Below are 16,673 nucleotides of genomic sequence, written 5' to 3' on the forward strand. Positions count from 1 at the left end.
TGATCAAAAAGAAGTTTTCATCATAGCCATCTTCCCATTTTAGGACATGGGTGTCTAATTTTTACTTACCAGTCTATACTAATTAGTCTTGAAGGACCTAGGCCTTGTTGCAGAGGTAAAATTCAAATGTTCAGCATGGGCAGGAGGAGAAAAAATGTGGTATTTTTAACAGTGTTGCTTTCTTTATACATAAAGAAATGGTTTAATTTATGCCATGTTCCTTGTTCCGTGCCTGAGGCACTGAAGATATTTCACATCAACATGAGTATCCTTCTGTTTTTCAACTCTTGGGCTGCATTCAGACCCAGGGGACTAAAGCTAGCAATTTTGACTTCTCCATTGTTCAGAAATTGATACTAAAGTACTGTGTTTTTAGTTTTTGTTTTTTATGTCACTTACCTTAATATTGGAAGATCCAACCCTTCAGACCCAGGGAGTACAAGGAGCAATTTTGAGAAATTGATACTAGAGCATAGGACTGTGCTTTCTGAATATCACTTACCTTACTGTTGGTAGATCCAACCCTGTTGGACCATGGGATTGCACCCAACTTTTTCTCTGAAAATTGTCCTAACCTGAAAAGTAGAGTAAAGTGGGAGGAAACATATCTTCTTCCAACACACAGAGAAGTCTTTGCTTTTCCAACTGATCACTCAAAGGATATACTCGCTATACTCCTCAAAGGAGTATAGCGATACTATGAAATGGTAGTAAACGCCATTGCGTTTAAGTTTGGTTTTTAGCTGAGTTCAATCAGTACAGACAGAAGGTGTTGTAAAATCTCCTCCGAGCCGGAGTTGAACCAGCGACCTAAGGATTCCTGTTCCCATACACCTACAGTCCTCCGCTCTACCAACTGAGCTATCGAAGGGATCGCATGTGCAGTGTCTGGTTTGTTGGACCATCGGATACATGGTACCTAACAGAGTCTGTGTTTTGCAAGAATTCCATGTTTCAAGGACTTGAACATAACAAAACTCTGTCTGACTCTACATGTTCCTTCATGCCTGAGGCACTGAACATATTTCACATCAACATGAGTATCCTTCCTTTTTCCAACTCTTGGGCTGCGTTCAGACGCAGGGGAGTACAGGGAGCAATTTTGAGAAATTGATACTAGAGCATAGGACTGTGCTTTTTTGAATGTCACTTACCTTACTGTTGGTAGATCCAACCCTGTTGGACCATGGGATTGCACCCAACTTTTTCTCTGAAAATTGTCCTAACCTGTCTGGAACATGTCTCATGTTCGCTGTGTGTTACACTGTATGGGCACCTATAGCTACTGACTTAGAACCCTTCACCTTATCAAGTCAAAGGGAGTACAGGAAGCTGCTTTGATATTTCCCATACACCTACAGTGTCCCTCAAATGTATACTTGATTGTAGGACGGTGGGGGTTTAATGTCAGTGACCTTTCATGTAGATCAGTCTTTTTTGACCTAAGGACTTGGCCCTACTTTCTGACTGAAAAGTAGAGTAAACATGTCTTCTTCCAACACACAGAGAAGTCTTTGCTTTTCCAACTGATCACTCAAAGGAGTATAGCGATACTATGAAATGGTAGTAAACGCCATTGCGTTTAAGTTTGGATTTTAGCTGTGTTCAATCAGTACAGACAGAAGGTATTGTAAAATCTCCTCCGAGCCGGAGTTGAACCAGCGACCTAAGGATTCCTGTTCGCATACACCTACAGTCCTCCGCTCTACCAACTGAGCTATCGAAGGGATCGCATGTGCAGTGTCTGGTTTGTTGGACCATCGGATACATGGTACCTAACAGCGTCTGTGTTTTGCAAGAATTCCATGTTTCAAGGACTTGAACATAACAAAACTCTGTCTGACTCTACATGTTCCTTCATGCCTGAGGCACTGAACATATTTCACATCAACATGAGTATCCTTCCTTTTTCCAACTCTTGGGCTGCGTTCAGACGCAGGGGAGTACAGGGAGCAATTTTGAGAAATTGATACTAGAGCATAGGACTGTGCTTTTTTGAATGTCACTTACCTTACTGTTGGTAGATCCAACCCTGTTGGACCATGGGATTGCACCCAACTTTTTCTCTGAAAATTGTCCTAACCTGTCTGGAACATGTCTCATGTTCGCTGTGTGTTACACTGTATGGGCACCTATAGCTACTGACTTAGAACCCTTCACCTTATCAAGTCAAAGGGAGTACAGGAAGCTGCTTTGATATTTCCCATACACCTACAGTGTCCCTCAAATGTATACTTGATTGTAGGACGGTGGGGGTTTAATGTCAGTGACCTTTCATGTAGATCAGTCTTTTTTGACCTAAGGACTTGGCCCTACTTTCTGACTGAAAAGTAGAGTAAAGTGGGAGGAAACATGTCTTCTTCCAACACACAGAGAAGTCTTTGCTTTTCCAACTGATCACTCAAAGGAGTATAGCAATACTATGAAATGGTAGTAAACGCCATTGCGTTTAAGTTTGGTTTTTAGCTGAGTTCAATCAGTACAGACAGAAGGTGTTGTAAAATCTCCTCCGAGCCGGAGTTGAACCAGCGACCTAAGGATTCCTGTTCCCATACACCTACAGTCCTCCGCTCTACCAACTGAGCTATCGAAGGGATCGCATGTGCAGTGTCTGGTTTGTTGGACCATCGGATACATGGTACCTAACAGAGTCTGTGTTTTGCAAGAATTCCATGTTTCAAGGACTTGAGCATAACAAAACTCTATCTGTCTGACTCTACATGTTCCTTCATGCCTGAGGCACTGAACATATTTCACATCAACATGAGTATCCTTCCTTTTTCCAACTCTTGGGCTGCGTTCAGACGCAGGGGAGTACAGGGAGCAATTTTGAGAAATTGATACTAGAGCATAGGACTGTGCTTTTTTGAATGTCACTTACCTTACTGTTGGTAGATCCAACCCTGTTGGACCATGGGATTGCACCCAACTTTTTCTCTGAAAATTGTCCTAACCTGTCTGGAACATGTCTCATGTTCGCTGTGTGTTACACTGTATGGGCACCTATAGCTACTGACTTAGAACCCTTCACCTTATCAAGTCAAAGGGAGTACAGGAAGCTGCTTTGATATTTCCCATACACCTACAGTGTCCCTCAAATGTATACTTGATTGTAGGACGGTGGGGGTTTAATGTCAGTGACCTTTCATGTAGATCAGTCTTTTCTGACCTAAGGACTTGGCCCTACTTTCTGACTGAAAAGTAGAGTAAACATGTCTTCTTCCAACACACAGAGAAGTCTTTGCTTTTCCAACTGATCACTCAAAGGAGTATAGCAATACTATGAAATGGTAGTAAACGCCATTGCGTTTAAGTTTGGTTTTTAGCTGAGTTCAATCAGTACAGACAGAAGGTGTTGTAAAATCTCCTCCGAGCCAGAGTTGAACCAGCAACCTAAGGATTCCTGTTCGCATACACCTACAGTCCTCCGCTCTACCAACTGAGCTATCGAAGGGATCGCACGTGCAGTGTCTGGTTTGTTGGACCATCGGATACATGGTACCTAACAGCGTCTGTGTTTTGCAAGAATTCCATGTTTCAAGGACTTGAACATAACAAAACTCTGTCTGACTCTACATGTTCCTTCATGCCTGAGGCACTGAACATATTTCACATCAACATGAGTATCCTTCCTTTTTCCAACTCTTGGGCTGCGTTCAGACGCAGGGGACTACAGGGAGCAATTTTGAGAAATTGATACTAGAGCATAGGACTGTGCTTTCTAGAATGTCACTTACCTTACTGTTGGTAGATCCAACCCTGTTGGACCATGGGATTGCACCCAACTTTTTCTCTGAAAATTGTCCTAACCTGTCTGGAACATGTCTCATGTTCGCTGTGTGTTACACTGTATGGGCACCTATAGCTACTGACTTAGAACCCTTCACCTTATCAAGTCAAAGGGAGTACAGGAAGCTGCTTTGATATTTCCCATACACCTACAGTGTCCCTCAAATGTATACTTGATTGTAGGACGGTGGGGGTTTAATGTCAGTGACCTTTCATGTAGATCAGTCTTTTTTGACCTAAGGACTTGGCCCTACTTTCTGACTGAAAAGTAGAGTAAACATGTCTTCTTCCAACACACAGAGAAGTCTTTGCTTTTCCAACTGATCACTCAAAGGAGTATAGCAATACTATGAAATGGTAGTAAACGCCATTGCGTTTAAGTTTGGTTTTTAGCTGTGTTCAATCAGTACAGACAGAAGGTATTGTAAAATCTCCTCTGAGCCGCAGTTCAACCAGCGACCTAAGGATTCCTGTTCCCATACACCTACAGTCCTCCGCTCTACCAACTGAGCTATCGGAGGGATCGCATGTGCAGTGTCTGGTTTGTTGGACCATCGGATACATGGTACCTAACAGAGTCTGTGTTTTGCAAGAATCCCATGTTTCAAGGACTTGAACATAACAAAACTCTATCTGTCTGACTCTACATGTTCCTTCATGCCTGAGGCACTGAACATATTTCACATCAACATGAGTATCCTTCCTTTTTCCAACTCTTGGGCTGCGTTCAGACGCAGGGGACTACAGGGAGCAATTTTGAGAAATTGATACTAGAGCATAGGACTGTGCTTTTTTGAATGTCACTTACCTTACTGTTGGTAGATCCAACCCTGTTGGACCATGGGATTGCACCCAACTTTTTCTCTGAAAATTGTCCTAACCTGTCTGGAACATGTCTCATGTTCGCTGTGTGTTACACTGTATGGGCACCTATAGCTACTGACTTAGAACCCTTCACCTTATCAAGTCAAAGGGAGTACAGGAAGCTGCTTTGATATTTCCCATACACCTACAGTGTCCCTCAAATGTATACTTGATTGTAGGACGGTGGGGGTTTAATGTCAGTGACCTTTCATGTAGATCAGTCTTTTTTGACCTAAGGACTTGGCCCTACTTTCTGACTGAAAAGTAGAGTAAAGTGGGAGGAAACATGTCTTCTTCCAACACACAGAGAAGTCTTTGCTTTTCCAACTGATCACTTAAAGGAGTATAGCAATACTATGAAATGGTAGTAAACGCCATTGCGTTTAAGTTTGGTTTTTAGCTGAGTTCAATCAGTACAGACAGAAGGTGTTGTAAAAACTCCTCCGAGCCGGAGTTGAACCAGCGACCTAAGGATTCCTGTTCCCATACACCTACAGTCCTCCGCTCTACCAACTGAGCTATCGAAGGGATCGCATGTGCAGTGTCTGGTTTGTTGGACCATCCGATACATGGTACCTAACAGAGTCTGTGTTTTGCAAGAATTCCATGTTTCAAGGACTTGAGCATAACAAAACTCTATCTGTCTGACTCTACATGTTCCTTCATGCCTGAGGCACTGAACATATTTCACATCAACATGAGTATCCTTCCTTTTTCCAACTCTTGGGCTGCGTTCAGACGCAGGGGAGTACAGGGAGCAATTTTGAGAAATTGATACTAGAGCATAGGACTGTGCTTTCTAGAATGTCACTTACCTTACTGTTGGTAGATCCAACCCTGTTGGACCATGGGATTGCACCCAACTTTTTCTCTGAAAATTGTCCTAACCTGTCTGGAACATGTCTCATGTTCGCTGTGTGTTACACTGTATGGGCACCTATAGCTACTGACTTAGAACCCTTCACCTTATCAAGTCAAAGGGAGTACAGGAAGCTGCTTTGATATTTCCCATACACCTACAGTGTCCCTCAAATGTATACTTGATTGTAGGACGGTGGGGGTTTAATGTCAGTGACCTTTCATGTAGATCAGTCTTTTTTGACCTAAGGACTTGGCCCTACTTTCTGACTGAAAAGTAGAGTAAACATGTCTTCTTCCAACACACAGAGAAGTCTTTGCTTTTCCAACTGATCACTCAAAGGAGTATAGCAATACTATGAAATGGTAGTAAATGCCATTGCGTTTAAGTTTGGTTTTTAGCTGAGTTCAATCAGTACAGACAGAAGGTATTGTAAAATCTCCTCCGAGCCGGAGTTCAACCAGCGACCTAAGGATTCCTGTTCCCATACACCTACAGTCCTCCGCTCTACCAACTGAGCTATCGGAGGGACCGCATGTGCAGTGTCTGGTTTGTTGGACCATCGGATACATGGTACCTAACAGAGTCTGTGTTTTGCAAGAATTCCATGTTTCAAGGACTTGAACATAACAAAACTCTATCTGTCTGACTCTACATGTTCCTTCATGCCTGAGGCACTGAACATATTTCACATCAACATGAGTATCCTTCCTTTTTCCAACTCTTGGGCTGCGTTCAGACGCAGGGAGTACAGGGAGCAATTTTGAGAAATTGATACTAGAGCATAGGACTGTGCTTTTTTGAATGTCACTTACCTTACTGTTGGTAGATCCAACCCTGTTGGACCATGGGATTGCACCCAACTTTTTCTCTGAAAATTGTCCTAACCTGTCTGGAACATGTCTCATGTTCGCTGTGTGTTACACTGTATGGGCACCTATAGCTACTGACTTAGAACCCTTCACCTTATCAAGTCAAAGGGAGTACAGGAAGCTGCTTTGATATTTCCCATACACCTACAGTGTCCCTCAAATGTATACTTGATTGTAGGACGGTGGGGGTTTAATGTCAGTGACCTTTCATGTAGATCAGTCTTTTTTGACCTAAGGACTTGGCCCTACTTTCTGACTGAAAAGTAGAGTAAAGTGGGAGGAAACATGTCTTCTTCCAACACACAGAGAAGTCTTTGCTTTTCCAACTGATCACTCAAAGGAGTATAGCAATACTATGAAATGGTAGTAAACGCCATTGTGTTTAAGTTTGGTTTTTAGCTGAGTTCAATCAGTACAGACAGAAGGTGTTGTAAAATCTCCTCCGAGCCGGAGTTGAACCAGCGACCTAAGGATTCCTGTTCCCATACACCTACAGTCCTCCGCTCTACCAACTGAGCTATCGAAGGGATCGCATGTGCAGTGTCTGGTTTGTTGGACCATCCGATACATGGTACCTAACAGAGTCTGTGTTTTGCAAGAATTCCATGTTTCAAGGACTTGAGCATAACAAAACTCTATCTGTCTGACTCTACATGTTCCTTCATGCCTGAGGCACTGAACATATTTCACATCAACATGAGTATCCTTCCTTTTTCCAACTCTTGGGCTGCGTTCAGACGCAGGGGACTACAGGGAGCAATTTTGAGAAATTGATACTAGAGCATAGGACTGTGCTTTTTTGAATGTCACTTACCTTACTGTTGGTAGATCCAACCCTGTTGGACCATGGGATTGCACCCAACTTTTTCTCTGAAAATTGTCCTAACCTGTCTGGAACATGTCTCATGTTCGCTGTGTGTTACACTGTATGGGCACCTATAGCTACTGACTTAGAACCCTTCACCTTATCAAGTCAAAGGGAGTACAGGAAGCTGCTTTGATATTTCCCATACACCTACAGTGTCCCTCAAATGTATACTTGATTGTAGGACGGTGGGGGTTTAATGTCAGAGACCTTTCACGTAGATCAGTCTGTTTTGACCTAAGGACTTGGCCCTACTTTCTGACTGAAAAGTAGAGTAAAGTGGGAGGAAACATGTCTTCTTCCAACACACAGAGAAGTCTTTGCTTTTCCAACTGATCACTCAAAGGAGTATAGCAATACTATGAAATGGTAGTAAACGCCATTGCGTTTAAGTTTGGTTTTTAGCTGAGTTCAATCAGTACAGACAGAAGGTATTGTAAAATCTCCTCCGAGCCGGAGTTCAACCAGCGACCTAAGGATTCCTGTTCCCATACACCTACAGTCCTCCGCTCTACCAACTGAGCTATCGGAGGGACCGCATGTGCAGTGTCTGGTTTGTTGGACCATCGGATACATGGTACCTAACAGAGTCTGTGTTTTGCAAGAATTCCATGTTTCAAGGACTTGAACATAACAAAACTCTATCTGTCTGACTCTACATGTTCCTTCATGCCTGAGGCACTGAACATATTTCACATCAACATGAGTATCCTTCCTTTTTCCAACTCTTGGGCTGCGTTCAGACGCAGGGAGTACAGGGAGCAATTTTGAGAAATTGATACTAGAGCATAGGACTGTGCTTTTTTGAATGTCACTTACCTTACTGTTGGTAGATCCAACCCTGTTGGACCATGGGATTGCACCCAACTTTTTCTCTGAAAATTGTCCTAACCTGTCTGGAACATGTCTCATGTTCGCTGTGTGTTACACTGTATGGGCACCTATAGCTACTGACTTAGAACCCTTCACCTTATCAAGTCAAAGGGAGTACAGGAAGCTGCTTTGATATTTCCCATACACCTACAGTGTCCCTCAAATGTATACTTGATTGTAGGACGGTGGGGGTTTAATGTCAGTGACCTTTCATGTAGATCAGTCTTTTTTGACCTAAGGACTTGGCCCTACTTTCTGACTGAAAAGTAGAGTAAAGTGGGAGGAAACATGTCTTCTTCCAACACACAGAGAAGTCTTTGCTTTTCCAACTGATCACTCAAAGGAGTATAGCAATACTATGAAATGGTAGTAAACGCCATTGTGTTTAAGTTTGGTTTTTAGCTGAGTTCAATCAGTACAGACAGAAGGTGTTGTAAAATCTCCTCCGAGCCGGAGTTGAACCAGCGACCTAAGGATTCCTGTTCCCATACACCTACAGTCCTCCGCTCTACCAACTGAGCTATCGAAGGGATCGCATGTGCAGTGTCTGGTTTGTTGGACCATCCGATACATGGTACCTAACAGAGTCTGTGTTTTGCAAGAATTCCATGTTTCAAGGACTTGAGCATAACAAAACTCTATCTGTCTGACTCTACATGTTCCTTCATGCCTGAGGCACTGAACATATTTCACATCAACATGAGTATCCTTCCTTTTTCCAACTCTTGGGCTGCGTTCAGACGCAGGGGACTACAGGGAGCAATTTTGAGAAATTGATACTAGAGCATAGGACTGTGCTTTTTTGAATGTCACTTACCTTACTGTTGGTAGATCCAACCCTGTTGGACCATGGGATTGCACCCAACTTTTTCTCTGAAAATTGTCCTAACCTGTCTGGAACATGTCTCATGTTCGCTGTGTGTTACACTGTATGGGCACCTATAGCTACTGACTTAGAACCCTTCACCTTATCAAGTCAAAGGGAGTACAGGAAGCTGCTTTGATATTTCCCATACACCTACAGTGTCCCTCAAATGTATACTTGATTGTAGGACGGTGGGGGTTTAATGTCAGTGACCTTTCATGTAGATCAGTCTTTTTTGACCTAAGGACTTGGCCCTACTTTCTGACTGAAAAGTAGAGTAAAGTGGGAGGAAACATGTCTTCTTCCAACACACAGAGAAGTCTTTGCTTTTCCAACTGATCACTCAAAGGAGTATAGCAATACTATGAAATGGTAGTAAACGCCATTGCGTTTAAGTTTGGTTTTTAGCTGTGTTCAATCAGTACAGACAGAAGGTGTTGTAAAATCTCCTCCGAGCCGGAGTTGAACCAGCGACCTAAGGATTCCTGTTCCCATACACCTACAGTCCTCCGCTCTACCAACTGAGCTATCGAAGGGATCGCATGTGCAGTGTCTGGTTTGTTGGACCATCCGATACATGGTACCTAACAGAGTCTGTGTTTTGCAAGAATTCCATGTTTCAAAGACTTGAACATAACAAAACTCTGTCTGACTCTACATGTTCCTTCATGCCTGAGGCACTGAACATATTTCACATCAACATGAGTATCCTTCCTTTTTCCAACTCTTGGGCTGCGTTCAGACGCAGGGGAGTACAGGGAGCAATTTTGAGAAATTGATACTAGAGCATAGGACTGTGCTTTTTTGAATGTCACTTACCTTACTGTTGGTAGATCCAACCCTGTTGGACCATGGGATTGCACCCAACTTTTTCTCTGAAAATTGTCCTAACCTGTCTGGAACATGTCTCATGTTCGCTGTGTGTTACACTGTATGGGCACCTATAGCTACTGACTTAGAACCCTTCACCTTATCAAGTCAAAGGGAGTACAGGAAGCTGCTTTGATATTTCCCATACACCTACAGTGTCCCTCAAATGTATACTTGATTGTAGGACGGTGGGGGTTTAATGTCAGTGACCTTTCATGTAGATCAGTCTTTTTTGACCTAAGGACTTGGCCCTACTTTCTGACTGAAAAGTAGAGTAAAGTGGGAGGAAACATGTCTTCTTCCAACACACAGAGAAGTCTTTGCTTTTCCAACTGATCACTCAAAGGAGTATAGCAATACTATGAAATGGTAGTAAACGCCATTGCGTTTAAGTTTGGTTTTTAGCTGTGTTCAATCAGTACAGACAGAAGGTGTTGTAAAATCTCCTCCGAGCCGGAGTTGAACCAGCGACCTAAGGATTCCTGTTCCCATACACCTACAGTCCTCCGCTCTACCAACTGAGCTATCGAAGGGATCGCATGTGCAGTGTCTGGTTTGTTGGACCATCCGATACATGGTACCTAACAGAGTCTGTGTTTTGCAAGAATTCCATGTTTCAAAGACTTGAACATAACAAAACTCTGTCTGACTCTACATGTTCCTTCATGCCTGAGGCACTGAACATATTTCACATCAACATGAGTATCCTTCCTTTTTCCAACTCTTGGGCTGCGTTCAGACGCAGGGGACTACAGGGAGCAATTTTGAGAAATTGATACTAGAGCATAGGACTGTGCTTTTTTGAATGTCACTTACCTTACTGTTGGTAGATCCAACCCTGTTGGACCATGGGATTGCACCCAACTTTTTCTCTGAAAATTGTCCTAACCTGTCTGGAACATGTCTCATGTTCGCTGTGTGTTACACTGTATGGGCACCTATAGCTACTGACTTAGAACCCTTCACCTTATCAAGTCAAAGGGAGTACAGGAAGCTGCTTTGATATTTCCCATACACCTACAGTGTCCCTCAAATGTATACTTGATTGTAGGACGGTGGGGGTTTAATGTCAGTGACCTTTCATGTAGATCAGTCTTTTTTGACCTAAGGACTTGGCCCTACTTTCTGACTGAAAAGTAGAGTAAAGTGGGAGGAAACATGTCTTCTTCCAACACACAGAGAAGTCTTTGCTTTTCCAACTGATCACTCAAAGGAGTATAGCAATACTATGAAATGGTAGTAAACGCCATTGCGTTTAAGTTTGGTTTTTAGCTGTGTTCAATCAGTACAGACAGAAGGTGTTGTAAAATCTCCTCCGAGCCGGAGTTGAACCAGCGACCTAAGGATTCCTGTTCCCATACACCTACAGTCCTCCGCTCTACCAACTGAGCTATCGAAGGGATCGCATGTGCAGTGTCTGGTTTGTTGGACCATCCGATACATGGTACCTAACAGAGTCTGTGTTTTGCAAGAATTCCATGTTTCAAAGACTTGAACATAACAAAACTCTGTCTGACTCTACATGTTCCTTCATGCCTGAGGCACTGAACATATTTCACATCAACATGAGTATCCTTCCTTTTTCCAACTCTTGGGCTGCGTTCAGACGCAGGGGAGTACAGGGAGCAATTTTGAGAAATTGATACTAGAGCATAGGACTGTGCTTTTTTGAATGTCACTTACCTTACTGTTGGTAGATCCAACCCTGTTGGACCATGGGATTGCACCCAACTTTTTCTCTGAAAATTGTCCTAACCTGTCTGGAACATGTCTCATGTTCGCTGTGTGTTACACTGTATGGGCACCTATAGCTACTGACTTAGAACCCTTCACCTTATCAAGTCAAAGGGAGTACAGGAAGCTGCTTTGATATTTCCCATACACCTACAGTGTCCCTCAAATGTATACTTGATTGTAGGACGGTGGGGGTTTAATGTCAGTGACCTTTCATGTAGATCAGTCTTTTTTGACCTAAGGACTTGGCCCTACTTTCTGACTGAAAAGTAGAGTAAAGTGGGAGGAAACATGTCTTCTTCCAACACACAGAGAAGTCTTTGCTTTTCCAACTGATCACTCAAAGGAGTATAGCAATGCTATGAAATGGTAGTAAACGCCATTGCGTTTAAGTTTGGTTTTTAGCTGAGTTCAATCAGTACAGACAGAAGGTGTTGTAAAATCTCTTCCGAGCCGGAGTTGAACCAGCGACCTAAGGATTCCTGTTCCCATACACCTACAGTCCTCCGCTCTACCAACTGAGCTATCGAAGGGATCGCATGTGCAGTGTCTGGTTTGTTGGACCATCGGATACATGGTACCTAACAGAGTCTGTGTTTTGCAAGAATTCCATGTTTCAAAGACTTGAACATAACAAAACTCTATCTGTCTGACTCTACATGTTCCTTCATGCCTGAGGCACTGAATATATTTCACATCAACATGAGTATCCTTCCTTTTTCCAACTCTTGGGCTGCGTTCAGACGCAGGGGACTACAGGGAGCAATTTTGAGAAATTGATACTAGAGCATAGGACTGTGCTTTTTTGAATGTCACTTACCTTACTGTTGGTAGATCCAACCCTGTTGGACCATGGGATTGCACCCAACTTTTTCTCTGAAAATTGTCCTAACCTGTCTGGAACATGTCTCATGTTCGCTGTGTGTTACACTGTATGGGCACCTATAGCTACTGACTTAGAACCCTTCACCTTATCAAGTCAAAGGGAGTACAGGAAGCTGCTTTGATATTTCCCATACACCTACAGTGTCCCTCAAATGTATACTTGATTGTAGGACGGTGGGGGTTTAATGTCAGTGACCTTTCATGTAGATCAGTCTTTTTTGACCTAAGGACTTGGCCCTACTTTCTGACTGAAAAGTAGAGTAAAGTGGGAGGAAACATGTCTTCTTCCAACACACAGAGAAGTCTTTGCTTTTCCAACTGATCACTCAAAGGAGTATAGCAATACTATGAAATGGTAGTAAACGCCATTGCGTTTAAGTTTGGTTTTTAGCTGTGTTCAATCAGTACAGACAGAAGGTGTTGTAAAATCTCCTCCGAGCCGGAGTTGAACCAGCGACCTAAGGATTCCTGTTCCCATACACCTACAGTCCTCCGCTCTACCAACTGAGCTATCGAAGGGATCGCATGTGCAGTGTCTGGTTTGTTGGACCATCGGATACATGGTACCTAACAGAGTCTGTGTTTTGCAAGAATTCCATGTTTCAAGGACTTGAACATAACAAAACTCTGTCTTACTCTACATGTTCCTTCATGCCTGAGGCACTGAACATATTTCACATCAACATGAGTATCCTTCCTTTTTCCAACTCTTGGGCTGCGTTCAGACGCAGGGGAGTACAGGGAGCAATTTTGAGAAATTGATACTAGAGCATAGGACTGTGCTTTTTTGAATGTCACTTACCTTACTGTTGGTAGATCCAACCCTGTTGGACCATGGGATTGCACCCAACTTTTTCTCTGAAAATTGTCCTAACCTGTCTGGAACATGTCTCATGTTCGCTGTGTGTTACACTGTATGGGCACCTATAGCTACTGACTTAGAACCCTTCACCTTATCAAGTCAAAGGGAGTACAGGAAGCTGCTTTGATATTTCCCATACACCTACAGTGTCCCTCAAATGTATACTTGATTGTAGGACGGTGGGGGTTTAATGTCAGAGACCTTTCATGTAGATCAGTCTGTTTTGACCTAAGGACTTGGCCCTACTTTCTGACTGAAAAGTAGAGTAAAGTGGGAGGAAACATGTCTTCTTCCAACACACAGAGAAGTCTTTGCTTTTCCAACTGATCACTCAAAGGAGTATAGCAATACTATGAAATGGTAGTAAACGCCATTGCGTTTAAGTTTGGTTATTAGCTGAGTTCAATCAGTACAGACAGAAGGTGTTGTAAAATCTCCTCCGAGCCGGAGTTGAACCAGCGACCTAAGGATTCCTGTTCCCATACACCTACAGTCCTCCGCTCTACCAACTGAGCTATCGAAGGGATCGCATGTGCAGTGTCTGGTTTGTTGGACCATCCGATACATGGTACCTAACAGAGTCTGTGTTTTGCAAGAATTCCATGTTTCAAGGACTTGAGCATAACAAAACTCTATCTGTCTGACTCTACATGTTCCTTCATGCCTGAGGCACTGAACATATTTCACATCAACATGAGTATCCTTCCTTTTTCCAACTCTTGGGCTGCGTTCAGACGCAGGGGACTACAGGGAGCAATTTTGAGAAATTGATACTAGAGCATAGGACTGTGCTTTTTTGAATGTCACTTACCTTACTGTTGGTAGATCCAACCCTGTTGGACCATGGGATTGCACCCAACTTTTTCTCTGAAAATTGTCCTAACCTGTCTGGAACATGTCTCATGTTCGCTGTGTGTTACACTGTATGGGCACCTATAGCTACTGACTTAGAACCCTTCACCTTATCAAGTCAAAGGGAGTACAGGAAGCTGCTTTGATATTTCCCATGCACCTACAGTGTCCCTCAAATGTATACTTGATTGTAGGACGGTGGGGGTTTAATGTCAGAGACCTTTCATGTAGATCAGTCTGTTTTGACCTAAGGACTTGGCCCTACTTTCTGACTGAAAAGCAGAGTAAAGTGGGAGGAAACATGTCTTCTTCCAACACACAGAGAAGTCTTTGCTTTTCCAACTGATCACTCAAAGGAGTATAGCAATACTATGAAATGGTAGTAAACGCCATTGCGTTTAAGTTTGGTTATTAGCTGAGTTCAATCAGTACAGACAGAAGGTGTTGTAAAATCTCCTCCGAGCCGGAGTTGAACCAGCGACCTAAGGATTCCTGTTCCCATACACCTACAGTCCTCCGCTCTACCAACTGAGCTATCGAAGGGATCGCATGTGCAGTGTCTGGTTTGTTGGACCATCGGATACATGGTACCTAACAGAGTCTGTGTTTTGCAAGAATTCCATGTTTCAAGGACTTGAGCATAACAAAACTCTATCTGTCTGACTCTACATGTTCCTTCATGCCTGAGGCACTGAACATATTTCACATCAACATGAGTATCCTTCCTTTTTCCAACTCTTGGGCTGCGTTCAGACGCAGGGGACTACAGGGAGCAATTTTGAGAAATTGATACTAGAGCATAGGACTGTGCTTTTTTGAATGTCACTTACCTTACTGTTGGTAGATCCAACCCTGTTGGACCATGGGATTGCACCCAACCTTTTCTCTGAAAATTGTCCTAACCTGTCTGGAACATGTCTCATGTTCGCTGTGTGTTACACTGTATGGGCACCTATAGCTACTGACTTAGAACCCTTAACCTTATCAAGTCAAAGGGAGTACAGGAAGCTGCTTTGATATTTCCCATACACCTACAGTGTCCCTCAAATGTATACTTGATTGTAGGACGGTGGGGGTTTAATGTCAGTGACCTTTCATGTAGATCAGTCTTTTTTGACCTAAGGACTTGGCCCTACTTTCTGACTGAAAAGTAGAGTAAACATGTCTTCTTCCAACACACAGAGAAGTCTTTGCTTTTCCAACTGATCACTCAAAGGAGTATAGCAATACTATGAAATGGTAGTAAACGCCATTGCGTTTAAGTTTGGTTTTTAGCTGTGTTCAATCAGTACAGACAGAAGGTATTGTAAAATCTCCTCCGAGCCGGAGTTCAACCAGCAACCTAAGGATTCCTGTTCCCATACACCTACAGTCCTCCGCTCTACCAACTGAGCTATCGGAGGGATCGCATGTGCAGTGTCTGGTTTGTTGGACCATCGGATACATGGTACATAACAGAGTCTGTGTTTTGCAAGAATTCCATGTTTCAAGGACTTGAGCATAACAAAACTCTATCTGTCTGACTCTACATGTTCCTTCATGCCTGAGGCACTGAACATATTTCACATCAACATGAGTATCCTTCCTTTTTCCAACTCTTGGGCTGCGTTCAGACGCAGGGGAGTACAGGGAGCAATTTTGAGAAATTGATACTAGAGCATAGGACTGTGCTTTTTTGAATGTCACTTACCTTACTGTTGGTAGATCCAACCCTGTTGGACCATGGGATTGCACCCAACTTTTTCTCTGAAAATTGTCCTAACCTGTCTGGAACATGTCTCATGTTCGCTGTGTGTTACACTGTATGGGCACCTATAGCTACTGACTTAGAACCCTTCACCTTATCAAGTCAAAGGGAGTACAGGAAGCTGCTTTGATATTTCCCATGCACCTACAGTGTCCCTCAAATGTATACTTGATTGTAGGACGGTGGGGGTTTAATGTCAGAGACCTTTCATGTAGATCAGTCTGTTTTGACCTAAGGACTTGGCCCTACTTTCTGACTGAAAAGTAAAGTGGGAGGAAACATGTCTTCTTCCAACACACAGAGAAGTCTTTGCTTTTCCAACTGATCACTCAAAGGAGTATAGCAATACTATGAAATGGTAGTAAACGCCATTGCGTTTAAGTTTGGTTTTTAGCTGAGTTCAATCAGTACAGACAGAAGGTATTGTAAAATCTCCTCCGAGCCGGAGTTGAACCAGCGACCTAAGGATTCCTGTTCCCATACAGTTACAGTCCTCTGCTCTACCAACTGAGCTATCGAAGGGATCGCATGTGCAGTGTCTGGTTTGTTGGACCATCGGATACATGGTACCTAACAGAGTCTGTGTTTTGCAAGAATTCCATGTTTCAAGGACTTGAACATAACAAAACTCTATCTGTCTGACTCTACATGTTCCTTCATGCCTGAGGCACTGAACATATTTCACATCAACATGAGTATCCTTCCTTTTTCCAACTCTTGGGCTGCGTTCAGACGC

General features: G+C 43.1%; 15 non-coding genes across 15 annotated transcripts; all 15 read right to left on the reverse strand.

The window, feature by feature from the left end:
- Positions 1 to 782: 782 nt before the first annotated feature.
- On the reverse strand, positions 783 to 871 carry trnay-gua (transfer RNA tyrosine (anticodon GUA)). Its single transcript is given in 2 exon segments — positions 783 to 818; positions 835 to 871. It is a non-coding gene; the product is annotated as a tRNA-Tyr (tRNA).
- A 767-nt stretch (positions 872 to 1,638) lies between these two features.
- On the reverse strand, positions 1,639 to 1,727 carry trnay-gua (transfer RNA tyrosine (anticodon GUA)). Its single transcript is given in 2 exon segments — positions 1,639 to 1,674; positions 1,691 to 1,727. It is a non-coding gene; the product is annotated as a tRNA-Tyr (tRNA).
- Positions 1,728 to 2,505: 778 nt separating this feature from the next.
- On the reverse strand, positions 2,506 to 2,594 carry trnay-gua (transfer RNA tyrosine (anticodon GUA)). The gene is given in 2 exon segments: positions 2,506 to 2,541; positions 2,558 to 2,594. It is a non-coding gene; the product is annotated as a tRNA-Tyr (tRNA).
- A 2,498-nt stretch (positions 2,595 to 5,092) lies between these two features.
- On the reverse strand, positions 5,093 to 5,181 carry trnay-gua (transfer RNA tyrosine (anticodon GUA)). The gene is given in 2 exon segments: positions 5,093 to 5,128; positions 5,145 to 5,181. It is a non-coding gene; the product is annotated as a tRNA-Tyr (tRNA).
- A 771-nt stretch (positions 5,182 to 5,952) lies between these two features.
- Positions 5,953 to 6,041, reverse strand: trnay-gua (transfer RNA tyrosine (anticodon GUA)). Its single transcript is given in 2 exon segments — positions 5,953 to 5,988; positions 6,005 to 6,041. It is a non-coding gene; the product is annotated as a tRNA-Tyr (tRNA).
- Positions 6,042 to 6,822: 781 nt separating this feature from the next.
- On the reverse strand, positions 6,823 to 6,911 carry trnay-gua (transfer RNA tyrosine (anticodon GUA)). Its single transcript is given in 2 exon segments — positions 6,823 to 6,858; positions 6,875 to 6,911. It is a non-coding gene; the product is annotated as a tRNA-Tyr (tRNA).
- Positions 6,912 to 8,563: 1,652 nt separating this feature from the next.
- trnay-gua (transfer RNA tyrosine (anticodon GUA)) lies at positions 8,564 to 8,652 on the reverse strand. Its single transcript is given in 2 exon segments — positions 8,564 to 8,599; positions 8,616 to 8,652. It is a non-coding gene; the product is annotated as a tRNA-Tyr (tRNA).
- A 782-nt stretch (positions 8,653 to 9,434) lies between these two features.
- trnay-gua (transfer RNA tyrosine (anticodon GUA)) lies at positions 9,435 to 9,523 on the reverse strand. Its single transcript is given in 2 exon segments — positions 9,435 to 9,470; positions 9,487 to 9,523. It is a non-coding gene; the product is annotated as a tRNA-Tyr (tRNA).
- Positions 9,524 to 10,301: 778 nt separating this feature from the next.
- On the reverse strand, positions 10,302 to 10,390 carry trnay-gua (transfer RNA tyrosine (anticodon GUA)). The gene is given in 2 exon segments: positions 10,302 to 10,337; positions 10,354 to 10,390. It is a non-coding gene; the product is annotated as a tRNA-Tyr (tRNA).
- Positions 10,391 to 11,168: 778 nt separating this feature from the next.
- trnay-gua (transfer RNA tyrosine (anticodon GUA)) lies at positions 11,169 to 11,257 on the reverse strand. The gene is given in 2 exon segments: positions 11,169 to 11,204; positions 11,221 to 11,257. It is a non-coding gene; the product is annotated as a tRNA-Tyr (tRNA).
- Positions 11,258 to 12,035: 778 nt separating this feature from the next.
- Positions 12,036 to 12,124, reverse strand: trnay-gua (transfer RNA tyrosine (anticodon GUA)). The gene is given in 2 exon segments: positions 12,036 to 12,071; positions 12,088 to 12,124. It is a non-coding gene; the product is annotated as a tRNA-Tyr (tRNA).
- Positions 12,125 to 12,906: 782 nt separating this feature from the next.
- trnay-gua (transfer RNA tyrosine (anticodon GUA)) lies at positions 12,907 to 12,995 on the reverse strand. Its single transcript is given in 2 exon segments — positions 12,907 to 12,942; positions 12,959 to 12,995. It is a non-coding gene; the product is annotated as a tRNA-Tyr (tRNA).
- A 778-nt stretch (positions 12,996 to 13,773) lies between these two features.
- trnay-gua (transfer RNA tyrosine (anticodon GUA)) lies at positions 13,774 to 13,862 on the reverse strand. Its single transcript is given in 2 exon segments — positions 13,774 to 13,809; positions 13,826 to 13,862. It is a non-coding gene; the product is annotated as a tRNA-Tyr (tRNA).
- Positions 13,863 to 14,644: 782 nt separating this feature from the next.
- trnay-gua (transfer RNA tyrosine (anticodon GUA)) lies at positions 14,645 to 14,733 on the reverse strand. The gene is given in 2 exon segments: positions 14,645 to 14,680; positions 14,697 to 14,733. It is a non-coding gene; the product is annotated as a tRNA-Tyr (tRNA).
- Positions 14,734 to 16,370: 1,637 nt separating this feature from the next.
- On the reverse strand, positions 16,371 to 16,459 carry trnay-gua (transfer RNA tyrosine (anticodon GUA)). Its single transcript is given in 2 exon segments — positions 16,371 to 16,406; positions 16,423 to 16,459. It is a non-coding gene; the product is annotated as a tRNA-Tyr (tRNA).
- Between the last annotated feature and the right edge of the window lie 214 nt (positions 16,460 to 16,673).

This window comes from Pelmatolapia mariae, linkage group LG10_11, assembly GCF_036321145.2.
Source record: "Pelmatolapia mariae isolate MD_Pm_ZW linkage group LG10_11, Pm_UMD_F_2, whole genome shotgun sequence".
NCBI lineage: Eukaryota > Metazoa > Chordata > Actinopteri > Cichliformes > Cichlidae > Pelmatolapia > Pelmatolapia mariae.